This window comes from Tribolium castaneum, chromosome 2 (assembly GCF_031307605.1).
Source record: "Tribolium castaneum strain GA2 chromosome 2, icTriCast1.1, whole genome shotgun sequence".
In the NCBI taxonomy this organism is placed as follows: Eukaryota; Metazoa; Arthropoda; class Insecta; order Coleoptera; family Tenebrionidae; genus Tribolium; species Tribolium castaneum.
Window position 1 is genome coordinate 5,777,120 of NC_087395.1, and position 17,323 is coordinate 5,794,442.

The 17,323-nt window shown below is 31.8% G+C and overlaps 2 long non-coding RNA genes across 6 annotated transcripts in view; both read left to right on the forward strand.

Moving 5' to 3' along the window:
- The first annotated feature begins 6,457 nt into the window (after positions 1 to 6,457).
- LOC107399167 (uncharacterized) overlaps positions 6,458 to 17,323 on the forward strand; it is a 35,937-nt gene continuing 25,071 nt past the window's right edge. For 2 of the 4 annotated variants that reach the window (XR_010332951.1, XR_010332953.1), the window contains exon 1: positions 6,458 to 6,603. This is a non-coding gene — a long non-coding RNA (uncharacterized LOC107399167). Of the gene's footprint in view, positions 6,604 to 10,877; positions 11,072 to 11,141; positions 11,251 to 17,323 lie in introns of all 4 variants that reach the window. The other 2 variants (XR_010332954.1, XR_001575830.2) reach the window with 2 other exon arrangements.
- LOC135265328 (uncharacterized) lies at positions 6,613 to 10,871 on the forward strand. 2 transcript variants are annotated; one of them, XR_010332956.1, is made up of 5 exons: positions 6,613 to 8,887; positions 8,941 to 9,117; positions 9,176 to 9,238; positions 9,286 to 10,574; positions 10,634 to 10,871. It is a non-coding gene; the product is annotated as an uncharacterized LOC135265328 (long non-coding RNA). The 2 variants fall into 2 exon arrangements; XR_010332955.1 differs by having other exon boundaries at positions 6,613 to 9,117.

A 17,323-nucleotide genomic window follows, 5' to 3' on the forward strand; every position in this document is an offset into this window, starting at 1 on the left:
TTACTCGTGGACCATTCTGTATTTCAAAAAACTATTTTGTACTGCTTCAATACAATTGATATGAGTATTATACGAAGGTTACCACGCTATACAGCTATATTCGAGAATTGATCGAACGAAAGCATAGTTTCTAGATATAAAAAAAAATTCTGTTAAAAAACCTTAAAACAACTAGGCAAAGACGATAAACTTTTATTTTCTGTTTATACACTACGCACACCTTTCGAGATTAATCTTTCCGATATTGAATCGTCTTATTTTTTAAATTGCAACAAAATAATCACATTCATCGCCGTTGATCCAAATAGAGTACATAACGTTTTAAAATCGATAGTTAAAAACCTACAGGCTGTGAAATTTATTTGCCGCTGACTGACTTGATCTGCAAGTGCAAGAAGTTCCTTCTTTAACGTCCGTTCACACAACGATTTTGGAAATGGCAAAGTTTGTAGTAACTGTTTGTAACAAACTGTTGCCGTATGACGTCCTGTCCAAGCTGTTGCAACACAAGAGACTGTTATAATTATTCCCAGCAACTAAATGAAACAATTAAAAATAACACAGTTTTTGACAAATAACAATAATTACCATAAAATAACATATAAATATTAGAAACAACATTAGTCTGTAGAAAACACTGACGTCGTAACTAATTTTAGCATTTCCACTTGCATACAACAAAAATATAAAAGCACCATATGTTGTAGCAATAAGTCCCACAAAAAAAACTCCAAGTATTTGAACACCAAAACAATCATTGAAGGTGGAAATTGTGGAACATAATTTACTGTGCATATCCATATACTTATCCAAATCGCAATTCATTGATGAATTTTGAACAGAACTCTTCACATATTTTTTCAAACTTAAGTTGAGAGCTTTAAATTTACACTTGATGGCTTGTGCATAATTGCACATAGTTACAACTTCCAGGGTCATGACGTATTGATTTATAAAGTCTGGTATTTTAAATATGTACGTGTTTGACTCAAATGAAATCACACTTGTATAAATGTCGTAAATGTACAAAAATACGAAAACAAGATGAACTGTTACTAATTCAATAAATATGCATTTTCTGCGCTTTCGAAATTGCAAATTGTTCATTAGGTGATCAAGTTCTGTTAAATTTTCCATTAGTACCTTGAAGCTTTTCCTTCGTAAAAAGTTCGTGAATAATATTGTAACCAAGCTAAAGAGAGTTAAAATAATCAGAGTGACCACTTCGAAAACAAAAACGCTGAGGGAACTAAATTCTTTCCAAGCTTTACACTTGTTAAATAGAGACCAGACGAACAGAACCAGAAGTAAAAATATCATTCCAACAACGTGAAATAAATACGAATAAGAAGTATTGAGTTTTTGTGCATTTGGTAGAGCTAAGAGTCTTCGAAACCAAAAAAGTTGGTGGAAAACATCATTTTCGTTAAACTTTACTTGAGTATTTTTCATTTTTCTAGTGGGAAAACACAGGAAACGAGTTTTTATAGTTTAATAAAGATGAAAGCTTGTCACACAGTTATACACTCATTTATTTACAAAACTAACATTTTATGGTAATTAGTCAATAATTATGTTAAGGGTACTAATTTCCCAAGAATGTTTTTTAATATGTATTTATCTAAGTATGCAAGAAAGAAAATAACGTTAGTAAATAAAACAACACTAATAAGTAATAAATGATTAATTAGTAGCTCGTTACAGTCGTTACTGTCTGTTATGATGATTGATAAGATCAATTAGCATTTGCTACGTCTTTACCATAATTAATAACGCGACATTACGCAAGCAATTCAGGCATAATGTAATCCCTTGTTTGCTCAAAAAGAACCAAAAAAAAATTTTCGTTCAGACAAAAATCAAAAATGTTATTTTTCGAGAACGCTTCAAAGTAAAAAACCATTACAAACACCCAAGTTTAAAAATAAGCTCTTTAATGGAGAGCAATAGAATTATAAGCTATCCTCAAGTTGTTTGGCTGTGATTTGAATCGACAAAATTGTTGACAATCAACTCATTTCAACACAGGTGCAAATATAGAGCGTTTTTGGTGGTTTTTAAGCTTTTAAGCTTTAAGGTTCCATGTCTGTTTTTCAAAACCACCGAAAATTTGTCCATTTTAGTGACATGAAGCGATCTGAAATATTCCCACAAGCTTTCACTCGTTTTTTTTAAGAGAGAAACCTCGAAACTAAAAATTAATTTATCCGCAGCCAGTCTATTAGGTCAGAATACCAATATTAGGAGACGTCTTATAATATCGATAAAACACACGAGTCTTATAAAAAATCCTCTTTTAAATTTTTACCAAACCTTCGCCAAATGTTATATTCATTTTGGACGGGTATTTATCGCATACCAAGAATTTAGAGGTGATATTAAAAGCAAGAAAAAATTTTGTTTCGTTGTTTTGTTTACCCCCACACACTACACATTAACCACAGCCCTTAGACGTTGGAGTTATGTTTTCTCGAAATACATAGCTAGACCAATTTCTAGAAAAATGGATAAACAACAGCCTTGGTACGTTATCCATGTGCCATCCCAAAATGACTGGTAAAAAATCCAATCATAGTAAGAGTAAATCAATGTGATTCTAAGAAGCAGTCCATACAAAGAAAACCTTGAAAAAGAAAAGGTACAAAAATTGATGAGGAAAAAAGAAAGAAGAAGCAAGACTGGCTAAAAAGAAACAAAGCAAGAAGTCGAAGAATGCTAAATAAATTACTAAAAAAAATTACACTGAATGCATATTATGTTGTGGAAAGTTTAAACATTCAGCTAACGGAGAGGGTTGGATTCAGTGCACTACGTGTTGCGGGTGGGTACATAATAAATACGCAGGAGTAAAGGACGATGATGAAGAATACAAATGATCTGATTGTTTATCAAAAGCGCTGTTTAATTTCAATTAAACATCTTTTTTTTCAAATTCAAATTGACCACATGAAGCAATATTTAGGTCAGCCAAAACTGCAAGTTGTGGTCGACGACTTCTGGCGGGATTACAAACCTCATTTCCTGATGTGGAAATTTCTGTGTCCAAAATTGGGCAATTGATGCAATTTGCATTATTTGTCAAAGTGCTGAGTTACTGACCAAATTCCAAATGTATATATTGAAATTTTATTATTAAAATGCAATGTAATGTAGTTTTGTACAGATAGTTTTAATTGTAAAATAAAAATCAGTTTAGCACAAACCGTTGCTCTACTCACTTCGCTGATTCACTCCGAATCAGTTAGAACCTAGTGCCAACAGTCGCACACAACTTTAGTTAAGTAACCCGTGAAAGATTCACACAGAACACACTTCACACTTAAGTCCAAATCTGTTCAGCGTGGTAAACGACACAATAAAATTTAGTTTGCTCTGTTATGTTTTATTACATGTCCAAAGTTTTTATGTTCCTAAGAATTTTGTTACCTATTATAAGAAAATACATTGCATACTTTCTTTTGGTATTCGCTCCAACTTTTCTAGAAACTCCACCTTAAGATCTTGGGTGTGCTTTTGACACGAGGATCTACATAATAATGGTATTATTCGAATGGGATTATTTTAATAACAATAATAATTTATTAATTCATGACTCTCATTATTACTAACAAAATTTTGACAATGTTTAAACACATACAAAAAGCACCTGAGAATATAAAGAGATGCTACAGTTAAAGTCGCATGCTCCTTGAATATATTTCTGCAAGATTCTAATGACTTTAAGTCATATAGTAATCTGAGAATTCTCTTTTGAATAACAAAAACTCTGCTGATATCTACCGCTCTACCCCATACAATTGCATGATAGTTGACATGACAATAAATTAATGAATAATACACTTTCATCAAAGCTTGACTTGATAAAATCGGGTTAAGTCTACTTAAGGCATAATAAACAAAATTTAGCTTTTTGCAAACTTGATCTGTATTATAATTAAATTTTAAACTGGAATTAACTTGAAGTCCTAAGAATTTTATTACACTAACATCCTCACTTTTAAAAAGTAGATATTCGGTCTTATTTTCGTTTGACATTAAATGGTTTTGGTAACACCATTTGAACATTGTGGATTTAATTTCTAAAACATATTGATAAAGTAAAATTTTACATTTTGCTGTATCTGCATACATTTCTACACTGCCGAGATTGACAAACATGGGTAGATCATGGGTAGACTAAAAATAAGAGGTCCTAGGACTGAACCCGGAGCCACTGTTATGAAATGTCTCTTGTAACACTTCCGTTCTAACGTTTCACCTTTCACAACTCAAAAACGTATTTTCCGACCATGGTTAGTAGAGACATGGTTGCGCTGTAACTCTGTGGAGTAGGAGAACCGCCACGTTGATACGTCACAAGATTACAAACGTGTGGTTTACATCGTGTGTTTTATAGTTTTTAATAAAAAGTAACGATTGTAACCCAGTGGTGATTACTTTTTTAGTTAATAGTGTTTAGCTTGATAACAGTGCAGTTGATGACATTTTTAGTTAATAGTGTTTAGCTTGATAACAGTGCAGTGAAGAAAAAACAGGAACACCACTAGGAGAGGAATTTCAATTTTGCAGAATCAATAATAATTTGCAGACCAGAGCTTTAAAATAATCCGACCGACTTGAAATTCAACACATATAAACAACTTAATAATGGCTATCATTTGGTATTATTTTTAACCCCCTTGTTTCAACCCCTAAAAACATCCCCCAATTCCCTAGACGCTAGTCACCCCAATTTTAAATGACACTCTCAATTTTTGGAAAAGAAAGAAAAAGCTTGTCTAACCGTAAAAAATGTTGATTTGTTTTTGGGTTGGGGGTGGATTTTAAAATTTTTAGTCATTGGGAGCCTTTGAATTTAATCCCATTTGATTTAAACAAACAATAGTTCAATTTGACTTGCAAAAGTACAGGTCAAAACCAACATTACATATGTTTATGTTTAGGCTTCATCCCCTAGTCGCTAGCCACTCCTTTAACATTTTAAATAGCGCTTCCTACATTTTGAATCATTATTAGAAAGAAAAAAAATATTAGAAAGAAGGAAAAAACTAATCTAATTGTAGAGCAAACACATAATTGTAGATTTGATTTTAAGTTAGGGGTGGTTTTAAAAAGTGGGGAGTACAATTTAAAGTTCTAATTAAGGGGATGATGTAACCTAAAACGAAGATTATGCTAGTTTTAGACTCTCGTCTTCTAAGACGAATCTATATGTTCTTTATTTAAATTAAATTGGCTTAAAATCAAAGGCTACTAGGTACTACGACCAAAAATAAATACTTATATACTTATTGGGTATTTAAAAAATAAGTCAATAGGATATCGGTCCAAAAAGTCTTATTTATTTAAATTTACCGGATCCATCAAGCTACACACTGGACATGCATTTCGTCGCTCTTCGGCGTTTCTTTTAGTAGATTCTGGTGGTGATTTAATGCAGTTGAAGAAACACGGTGGATGGAAATCCAGCACAGTTGCCGAAGGTTACGTGAACGAATCAATGCAAACTAAAATTGATTCAGCAATAAAAATTTTGGCAGGAACTAGTTCCACACCGACTGCAAGCAACTTGTCCACAAGTGTCTACAATTCTACGGTTAATTCTACTATGCAAAAACAAGTAGGAAATAAGACTACAAATGTAGACGAAGTAAATTCTTTGAGCAAATCAATCGTTTGCTCTTCTCTACAAATCAATAACGCTCAAAGTTGCACTTTCCATATTTCAATTAATAAAGACATTTGAATTAATACTATTACTTTTTTATATTTTCATATTATGACGGACGTAGAAAAAATGTTGTATGCAATTCGCGAGTAAAGTATCTTTTTTTAACTCTTTTTAACTTAAAGTGTTACTTTACTCACTTGTTGCATAAATAAAATTAACAAACTGGCAAAAAAACGAAAATACGGCAGAGTTTTGGGGAGAGGTAATGATGTACAAGGACGCTTCTGGGGAAAACCCATTTCAAGATTTAGTTGGCCTGGCAGTTAGGCTGTTAATTCTTCCACACTCAAATGCTGATGTAGAAAGGGTTTTCAGCAATATGAATATTGTGAAGAGCAAGCTTAGAAACAAAATGTCGCTGAAGACATTACATAATATTTTATTGATTCGGTTGGCCCCAAGGCACTGTGATTCTTGTGCATGCAAGGTAGAAATTCCCCCAAACGAGTTAAAAGCAGTGGGCACATCCGCAGTTTATAAAATGTCTGAAGAAGATCCCATCCATAATGAAGTTGAGATTTTAAGAGATTTAGATCCAGCAGTAAATCGTAAATGTAACTGAATTTACACTTTTGTTTTGTTTTTTTTTTGTGATTGAAAATATTGTTTATTTTTGTATTGCCGTCGTTAAATTTTGAAATACATTATTTGAGTTAAGTGGTTTCTGGTGTTTTTTTCTGTCACTTTTTTAGATTTCTGACAAGTATAAGTTGGCAACACTGGTTTTGCATTTGCATACAAACTGTTTGCCAGGATCACATCTCGTTGGTCCTTTTACCTTGTTTTGTAGCTTTTTTGTTAGTGGTGATTTTTTTTGTTATTACGGAATGGTGCAAACAATGGAGGACCATCCCCCAGAACATGAAAAAAACGTAAGTACTTGGTTTTTGGAGTATTATTCATGTTTACTTAACCTCACTAAATGCACACTGATTAGATTTAACCTCAACTCATAGTTTTGCCGCGAAATCTATTTTCTTTTCTTTCTGTTCGTTGAAGAGATGAAGCATTTAAATACAAGTGGAATATATGTTAAAAATACACAGTTCTTCATAAATAATTTGTGATGCACCTGTAAACAGTTTTGTACTTTGTGTAAAAAGTCATACTGGTTATCATGCCTGTACGAAGTGTATTCAAGAAGGTCAATTTGAAAATGGTAGAATAACATTTCTAGAAATTAATAGTAATCTCAGAACAGATCAAGGTTGTAAGAAAAGGCTTGATGAATACTATGGCAAGGTGTTCACAGTCCATTTGAAAGATTAAGCACAGGACTAGTGTCTCAGGTGCCTCTTGATTACATGCTTTTAGTGTGCTTAGGAGTGTTCAAAAAATTATTGTTTTTCTGGATAAATGGAACTTGAGATGTGCGAATGAGATAAGATCTAAGTGATATAGAGAGATTCAAAGCAGCGGTGTTTAGACAGATTTTGTTATATTCGGGACCTGTGATATTAAAAAAAAAACGAATTTCTACTTCACGGTATACCCATTTTATGTGTTTGCATTGTGCTATTCGTATAAGTTATTCCGATAAATTGTTGCATAAATATTCTGATTGAACAGACGAACTTTTACGATATTTTTTGAAAATTACAGTCTTCTGTATGGAGAAGAGTATGTTACTCATAATGTACATAATCTGGTTTATCTAGTAAATGACTGTAAAAATCATGGAAATTTAGATGACTTTAGTGCATATAAATATGAATACTATATGTACGAACTTAAAAAGTCAGTTAAATTTTCCCGACATGCGTTAAAACAAGCTGTTAATAGATGCACAGAACAAACAAACATTTCTTCCACAATCCGTAATATTCAAAAAAGGACTTTGAACTTAAATATCGAAGGTGTTTTTTTAATAAAAATTTAGTATCACAAAACTTTGAAATACTTTTGAACAATAAGGATAATTTTGTATTATCCGTTGGTGGAATGTTTTACGTTATTGACTGTTATATGCCAGAAAGTTAGTTCAAGAAAAATATTTGTTTTTGGACGACAATTTCAAAATGTTCAATCATACTTCACCGAACCATGCGATTCCTACAGAGTTTTAAATGTGATTACTTCAGAAGACATATCTGACTCATCAAAAAAAATGCCTATAAAAGATATTAAACAAAAGTGTATCAAGTTCTCAAGAGAAGATGTCCATGTTTTAATTTTAATTAAACTATGAGAACAATGAATGACTATTTACATTATTAATATACAGAGGGTGCCCGGAAAGTCGCGCACCGCCGTGACACTACAATGCCCTAGACAACCAGAATAATGTTAAAAAAATCTAAGTCTTTAATTGTTGAAGGTATGATGAAGTAAAGATTAAAAATTTTTTGCAATCTTTTGAAGGTATTTGCACTACTATTTCGAATCCAAATTCATTTGTGATATAAATAACATTGCATAAAAGGTTTTAGTAACATAAAAATTGAAGTAACCTTTCCAGATTCTTTTAGAAATGTTAACAATATTTTTTAGTTAACAATGGTGTTAAATCTGGCAACACTTGGCACAAACCATTGTTGTTCAAATGAAACCATGGTTACGGTGATTGCTTATAATTTATAAAATAAATCAACTGCAATTTTAGAAGAAGAACTCGTGAGGAGTTGGTGAACCGAATTCATGCCGCTAGTGCTACGATCACTCCAGAAACATTACAAACAGTGCATGCCAAACCTTTGAGCATTTGTTATAAATTTTTTAGTGCATTGTTTATTCATTCGTACCTTAAATTGTTTAAAATATCATTACAATTAATAAAGCTGTTCTCCGCTCTGTTGCATTCAATAAAATAAATAAAAATTACGATAATGGACCAACTAATCCGACTAACAACAATGGCGTAACCATGGTTTTAAACACTAGAAATTAAATGTGTTCAACACCTTATAATGGTATCCAAGACTTTCATTATAATTTTTAATTTTAGTTTTTACGTGTATCTTTAAGCAACGTTGCCTTTTTTCAAAATTTGTTTTAGGCTCTTATGTAAAAACAGAGCATGTGAATTTTTTTTAAATATTTTTTCGGTACTCTAGGGGACTTATCCAATTACTCCCTTTCAAGGAGGTGCGCGACTTTCCGGACAGCCTGTATGCTATATCATTAATAATAATTACGAATATAAACATGTCTGATTTCGTAAGTAATGTCATGTCATGTTTATGTTTTTTATCATGAAATCTGGTCAGTAGTCCTGTTTTTGGAAACCAATACAGTTGCGTTAGTGCCGAATAACTGGATTACACATGATTAAAATGGAACAAACTATTTTTGGCCTGGAGATAAAGACGTCACTGAAAAGATTAAGTAACACTGGGTACCTAAAAGTTCATGGGACTGTTTTGAAATAGATATTCTAAAAGAATATGGTAATAATTCCAATATAAGTAGTCTCAACAGATTAGCTTCAAAGATAATTTATTTTAGATAAAAACGAGGAAGGTAAAGGAGAGACACGATTTGAAAATGAATTCACTGATACGGAAGCTGGTAAATTGTAAATTTGATTGTTGTTTGTTGTGATAACAGTCTTGTAGCGAAGCCTTTAGGGTGAGGTCAAAGAAAACGAAAAATCAAAAAAGATTCTAGTTTTTTTCGAGGATATTGTACCATCTCCGAAGCTTCAGTGCTTCCTTACTGAATTAATAGCATTCTCAGTCAATCAAGTTTCTGTAAAGCAGAGAATATCTGCCTCTGTTTGTGCCAAAAGCTCCACTACACTGGCGTTGAAGTTTTCAAATTCCTATTTGTCCCCTCACTACTACAAAATTTGGGTTGTTTTGAAAATCTCGTCTTTGATATTATGAGGTTGGTTGAGTCCTGGTCCTTGGCAGAAAAAACGTGCTACATATAGCCTGTTTTTTAACTAAAGAACCACCAACACCGCAATTTACGACCAATTACACATGGCAACATGGTAATTTACTAAGGTATGACTTGGTGAATTTTATTTTCTATTCATCTGAATATGTCATCAAGTGTCAGCAGGAACCTAAATATTTTAATTTGAATTTTTTTTCAAAAAATGCCAAGAAAAACGAGAAATTTACTGAATGCGAGATTGAGAGACGCTGTTTTGCGATGTCATAAAGTACTAAGTGAAATGAATTCACGACTAAGTGACCGTTAAATGCAGGAAAACTTATGTAACATCTTCTCGGTAATTTGTTGGATAAAATAATTACTTATTGCTTATTTAGTATGAAAAATTACTTAGGTGTCTCTTTCTACTGTAATGAGAATATTAAATGCTGACAACAGTGAGAGACTTTGTTCTAAAAGCGGAGGAAGAAAAAATATATTTCCTTTGAAGACCATTTCTTTAAAGAAATTAACGTAAAATTAATGAATTTAAAAAGCGTGGTATATTTTACTTTGATGAAACTTTTAACTTTTGCAAAGAGATAAACTAGTATATAGCGGATCGCAGAGCACTTTATATAAAAGGGTTACAGGTACAAATTGGAAAATTTCTGAAAAAATTTAATACTAAGGTCGTATATTACTGCAAAAAGAATGACAAAATGCCAACTAAAGATATTAATGGTGCTATTCTTAAACTGCTGTTACGATGTTATTGCTCTATTACTGTAAAAATTACAGCTGTTATTTAAATCCGTATTTCGTAAACTCTGTTAGCAACATTTCTACAGTAACATTCTCTGTTAAATAACAGCGGCAAAAACTTAGCTATAAACTTAAAAGTAACAGTGACATTTTGAGATATTTTTCGGCGTTTTGGGTAAAAATAAGAGTTTTGGAACATGAGTTTAGTTCCAGTGGTTTCAGCTTTCGTTTTTGACATGCTGGCCATCGAAGAAAGGCGGTAAGATCGACATACATAAAAAATACTAGTACGATTCACTATGTTCCAATAAATTTTAGAAACTACCTGAGGTTTTACAATAGACAGTTACGAGATGAGCAAAATCCATTCGAACTGCCAGGTGTACAGTTTAAAAGTATGTTTCGACTGAATAAAAACTTGGTGAATTTCTTAATTGAAGAACTTCAACCTCATATACCTAGTCGAATGTCTGTTTTACCGTTACATTTAAAGGCTAGTTTCCAAATACCTTCAGAAGCAGTATTTGCACAAAATACTATGTTACAAATCTTTGAAATTCAGGTGTTAACAACGCTAAAGTTTTTGAGTTCCGGTTCGTACCAAAACTGCGTGGGTAGTACCTCATACATTTCAGTTAGCCAGCCATCAGTCAGTAAATGCATTACTCAAGTTTGCAAAGCAATAACTAATCACCTAATGCCGGTATGGGTAAAATTTCCGGAAACCATAGCAGAGCAAAGTGAAGTAAAAAGAAAGTAGGTATATTACCACAAGAATTCTCTTTATAAATACTTGTATAGCTTTTGCAATAAATATGAATTTCAGGGTGTCATCGGAGCCATAGATGGGACTCAAGTAAATATTACGTGATCCGGAACATCCACGTCATGTCCACATAAACAGAAAGGATAATTATAGCATCAACGTGATGCTGGTAATTATTTTATATTATATTTTTAATTTTATCAATGCGTATCAAAACTATGGTCACAGAAGATTCTTCTCCTTAGCGGCCTTAACACTCAGAAGACTCTAAAATTATTTTCAAATTGCGCTTTCCTGTAATCAGGGAAACATTCTTTTAAATTCCAATTTACATTTATATATAATTTTGATTATTTGAAATCGGAAAGGTATGTGATGCTTAGAACAAAATAATTTGCTGTGATGCAAGATTTCCTGGTTCAACACATGATGCTGCAATATACAGAGTTTCAAACCTTCGACAATATTTGCTAAACAAATATGAAAATAAGGATCGAGGAACTCATTTAATTGGTAGTTGATAATAAGTTAAACATAGAAAAATTACATTTTGTTAACATTAAGGAGACAGCGGATACCCTTTGGAGCCTTGGCTATTAACACCTTTTCATGTGGTGCAAGAAGGTACATCAGAGGCCAGATTTAATGCATCATTAAGAAGTGCATGTAATGTCATCGAACGAACAAATAGTATTTTAAAAGGAAGATTCCGAGCTCTTTTAAAACACCGAACATTAAACTATCATCCAAGCAAAGCAGCTTATATGCAGCATGCGTGCTGCACAATATTGCAGTAGTATCAAACATTGTCACTATTTACATATGGGAAGGAATGCCATGCAAGTTTATATACAACAAAATTTATTATAACTACTAGTATTATTTAATTAAGTATTGTATTATTTCAAAAATTACTACTCCTTAAAAATAAATTCAGGATCTTCATATTCGTACTTTTGTATTTCAAATTTCAGTTTTTTTTCTTTTAATAATATCTTCCGCTCTTCTAGTTCAAGTTTCTTGCTTCATGTACTGTTGTTTTTTTTTATACATTTTTAGAAAATCTTCTCCAATCGACTTTATAGGTCGACGTTTAACTTTCTTGGTACTTATATAAAGTGGTTGGTTTTTAGGTATAATGCTCTCTTCCGCACTATGTCAAAATTTTGGGAGTTTGTAGAATTGTTATCAGAAGAGCAAGTAGTTTTACTGCTATTTGAAAAACCTCCTGTCGCTTCCATTTTTAGAGTACCTGTTACCGCTACTCGCCCCCAAGCAGTTAAACCTCTTTCTTCTAACAGAATTAGTACTGATGCATCCGAAGTACCTCCTCCAGGTTTGTTTCTTTCTTCTACATTTTTTCTGAACTTAGCCTAAGTTGCATTTTTCCAATCGTTGAAACGCTTGAAATAAATATGGATAAATATTTATTATAAATTTTTTAATAAGAAATAAATATACACTTCTGCCTACTTTTTTCCATTCAGAAGTATTCAACTTGGGATCGTTCCCGCATGCATTTAGTTTTTGAGTGAGTTTATCCCAGCACAAGTTCACATAATTTTGATCAAGTGTTGGATTGATCGTACCCGAACGAAAAATTTGATTCTCTTCCATAACACAAAGATATTCTTCGTATTGTTCGGTGGAAGTCTTTTGGTGACGCTTTCTTTTTGTCTTTTCTTGAGACGTTTTATCAAGGAGAGTGAAAAATAATATAAATTATAAATTGATGACAGTCTGATATTACGTCGATTTTCATTATCCCAAAAATTACATTTTCTAACAAACAAGAACTCTGTTACCCTTATTTTTATAGAGGCACTTAGAGAATCGCAAATTAAACAACTAACATACTATAAACGTATCAGTATAATAGAGATAGTTAGAGAATACCACCATAAAAATGTAATAAGTGGATAACACTAGAAGCTTAGAATCATGCAAACAATTCGACCTTTGGTTTTTGAAGTAATAGAAAACGAATAAAGAGGATAAAAGATCGATCTTAGAAAAAAATCAACTGGTTTAATTATCCATAATGTTGCAAAGGCAACCCTAAGGGGCAATGAACACAACTTAAAATTCCTCAGGAACCAAAATTTGTATAGATAAAAATATTAACACTGTGTACTCTTCATTTTGGAAACAGTATTCCGTGAAAATAAAACATAGATTTTTAAATTTGTGTTATTTATTTAAGTTTTGTACAACACAGAATAAAATAATTTGATTTCAGTTTGATTACCTAATCCGACACGAAATCCCACAGAAATTGTCTCAAAACAAAAAATGTGATTTTTTTTCAATAAACAAGGATATTCTTTGCCTTGATCTGCACTCGCCTTCTGCATTCACTCTTTGTAATACTCTAGTGGAACTTTTTGCAATACCAAAATCAAAATGATAATTTTAAGAAAATTTCTTAACATTGTCGAATACAATATTTAGAACAAGTAGTAGTCAAAATCGACTTCCATTATCTCTAAAATTACATTTTCGACCAAATGGGAACTCTGTTACTCTTATTTTAACAGAGAGCGTTAAAGAATCGCAAATTAGACAGCTCTGTTAGGCGTTGTCATAACAGAGTACCACAGAGTACTGTTGCTAAAATTCTATAAACATAACAGTTAGAGAATACCACCATAAGATACCGTTTTAGCTACTTACATGAAAATAAAGTTTTTTCAAATCAGTTCCAGGTTTACTGTACAAAAATAAAAACCAAAATAAAATTACACTTTTGGTTTTAAGAATTAATAAAATATAGAAACATTGCTTTTTTGATGACATTATTACTAAGTACGTGTTAAACAAGCTGTAACATAAGTTCGATTGTTCTGAATTACTACAGGCTGTTTATAATTTGTTTCCAAACTTTTTAAACTTAAGAGGCTTTTACTTTGCTTATTTGAAAAGACAACCCGTATTTATATTGATATAGTTCGATGCAGAATTAAAAATCGAACATCCGACAATCGGAGTTATTATTGTTTTATCATATATTATCTATTTGAACGACAAATTTAATGAATAAAAGTCAAAGATGGCTCCAAAGCTTAGGGCCGGTTTATAGAAAACAAAATTATGATTTAATTTAGAATTAAACTAAACGCATTGACAAATAATCTTAAGTTAATCACGAATTAAAATTTGATTGCGATTAAAATGTTCTGCAACTCGGCTTTTAACCTCTCGTTGGAAATGCTTCAACAAAGATTATGAAATACGTATTTAAATAACAGCTGTAATTTTTACAGTAATAGAGTAGTAATATCATAGTAACAGAACTTAGAGAATAGCACCATAAGTTTTGCTTTGTTTTCTGCATTTCCAAATAGTTGTAGACATACGTGTGAAACCGCGGGCAACTGCTAGTGTTTAATAAAATGTCAATAATAATACTAATAATTCACAAATTTTAATAATTCCAACATCTCCCTACAATTTTTATAATCATAAATATGTACTATTGGTACTACCAAAATCAGAGCAGGCCGTGTCTGCGGAATTTTAACCACATGTTAAAAATTGACACATCAGGATTTTTCAAATACTGATTCTTTGCTTTATCTAAATCATTATTTAGTATTTGTACAATGTATTGTGGTGGTTACGATATTCTTATCTTTTGCAACAACTAAATGTCTTAATTATCAGAAAAATCAATCCATTTATCCTCAAACTTTGTATCAATATTTCATAATTAATTGAGATTCTTAACAATAATTATTCTCAGTATACACCCTGTACCTTAAGAAATTATATTTCAACTAACATCTCAAAAACTATAAAATTTGCATGAGATATTTAAAACAGAGGATTATTTCAAATCTAAGTTACGGCCGGGTGATTTGAAAATGTCATGTCAATAAACCCCAGCACTTGGGATCGGTAGGTACTCCAACCGCAACCAAAGTCATTATGTTGACGAAATTCGTAATCAATGCAACTAATAATAAAGCTAATAATAAAGATTCCAACTACATTTGTCATTTAATTCGTATTGAGAATAAAATTAATCAAAAATGGACATTTTATTATTTGTTGATTCCAACAGTTGACTCGAATACTTAAAAGATCTGATGTTTCTAGTAAATTTAACCGTCGATTTGGCCGATGAAACCAATTTCAATAAAGATGTTGTTTAATTCGCGTTGCTAAATAAATTTGTTCTCCCTATGATATTCAGCGAAAACTAATTGCATCCCTCTTTGCAACAAAAGTCCAAACACGATTACCAAAGTGACAAACTGTAAACAAATTTCTGATAAAAATTTGCAAATAAAAAACATAGTTTTGTTTTTAAGTGGAGCCATCTTTTCTTTTAATATATTCTATTTCTTATTAAAGAAAGAGTAATAAGCATTGAACAAGTATCAAAATAGGTAAAATTCTTAAAACGCATAATTCACAAAGAGGCCTTTAGAGGCAATCAATTTTTTTTAATTCATTAATTAATTTTATTTTTATTTCGAAATCAATTTTATTTCACTTGAGAATTAAACGACACCTTCATTAGAATCGGAAAAGGGAATAGAATTATTGGATTAACGGGTTTATTAACATAGTGATTTTAAAAATTACTAAGAACATTATAAAACTAAATCGTAGCAGTTGGATTCAAATTAAAAAGTAAAATTATTTCGGGTACCCAAGTTTAGTTTATTGCCACAGATGGTTGCGGTCCGAGTACCTACCGATCCCAAACCGGGGTTTATTGGCATGACATTTTCAAATCACCCTATTGTACGTTAAATTGAACAGAACAATTTTTATCACACCTCACGCGGGCAAAAATTTGGTGTGAACTCCGATTAGCACCGTACGACGCCTGATTTCCCATTGGTTTTATTGACGATTGTGGACAGCGCTAATTATCAGCATCGAGGGTGTTATAGCTTGGAGATGATGGGACGTACGGCCGGCCGGTGCGAGGTGGTATATGTAATTATGGGCGCGGACCTGTGGAGATATCTTGTCACGATTGTGTTAAGTATAGTGTTTGGTACACCAATAATCGGACTAGTTGACCAGAATCCGGTTCTCAGCGAGTTGCCTCTACAACATGTTGCTGCTTCATTTGGATGGTTGTAGTGTCGATTGGTACTTTATTAAAAATACCCGCTTGATCGGAATACGGAATTTAATATGGATGGATACAATCCGGTCATGGTAACCTCAGCGAGCACATGGTATTATTTCTTCGTTGCAGAGTAATTAATCTCAACCATGCAAAAGCCAAGGTTCAGCTTGTTATTATCGGGAAAATTAGATCGGGGTGTTTACTCGCATGATTTGCTAAAATCTGCTTGGCACGTGTGATGTATTGCATTTTGGCGTTGGGGGAAAGGAATTTTTTCGTGAAATTATTTTAAAAACGCTAACCCAGAACATATTATTATGGAGTGATTCATACGAGCGTAATTTGCATTTAATTTTAATTTAATTTTAAACATAAACAAGCGGTGCGGATGTTACGCTAAATGTAAATTTTTAATTACATTTCTGCTCTTACTCAGTTCACTTAGGTATGATTGATTTTACGTTTTGTAGTACACGTATCTTATCATAGAACTTAATAATTACTATTATTGTTAATATATCATTAGGTAATATTTTATAAAGAATACTTAAACAGTAAGTTCATTAATATGCATAAGGTAGATCACGTAATAACGTCTTTATACGTCAGTATTACAATAATTTCCCATTTTTATCTTTTGCACTACTTTGAATATAGAAATCGTTTAATACTTCTTATAGGCACAACTAAATATTTCAAGTATTTCAAGTATCGCCTTTTTTTGAAGAAATTTTTACTTAGCCTACGACCTTGAACGTAAAATGTCATTCTACTTACTAGTGTGCAATATACAGCGTTAGGCAAAAGTTCGAAACCAAGCGTTTTATGCCCAAACTATATATCTTATGAAAAAACTAATTAGTATCAACTGCTTTAAAATTCTTTTCTTCGAAATTCTTTTTAGTTTTCGAGTTATTCAAAAAAAATTTTTTTTAAATAGTACTCTACTACGGCGATTTTTTTGGTAAAAGATTATGCTATAAAAATTACCTCTACTTAAAAATGACTACTTTTAATAGTTTTAATCATTTATTAAAAAAAAACACGGCTTAAAATTAATTTTAATAAAGTAGAACTTAATTTTAAAGCATAATAAAAAAATTACTTTAGTAGGGTGCCATTCTAAAAAAAAATTTTTTTAATAACGCGAAAA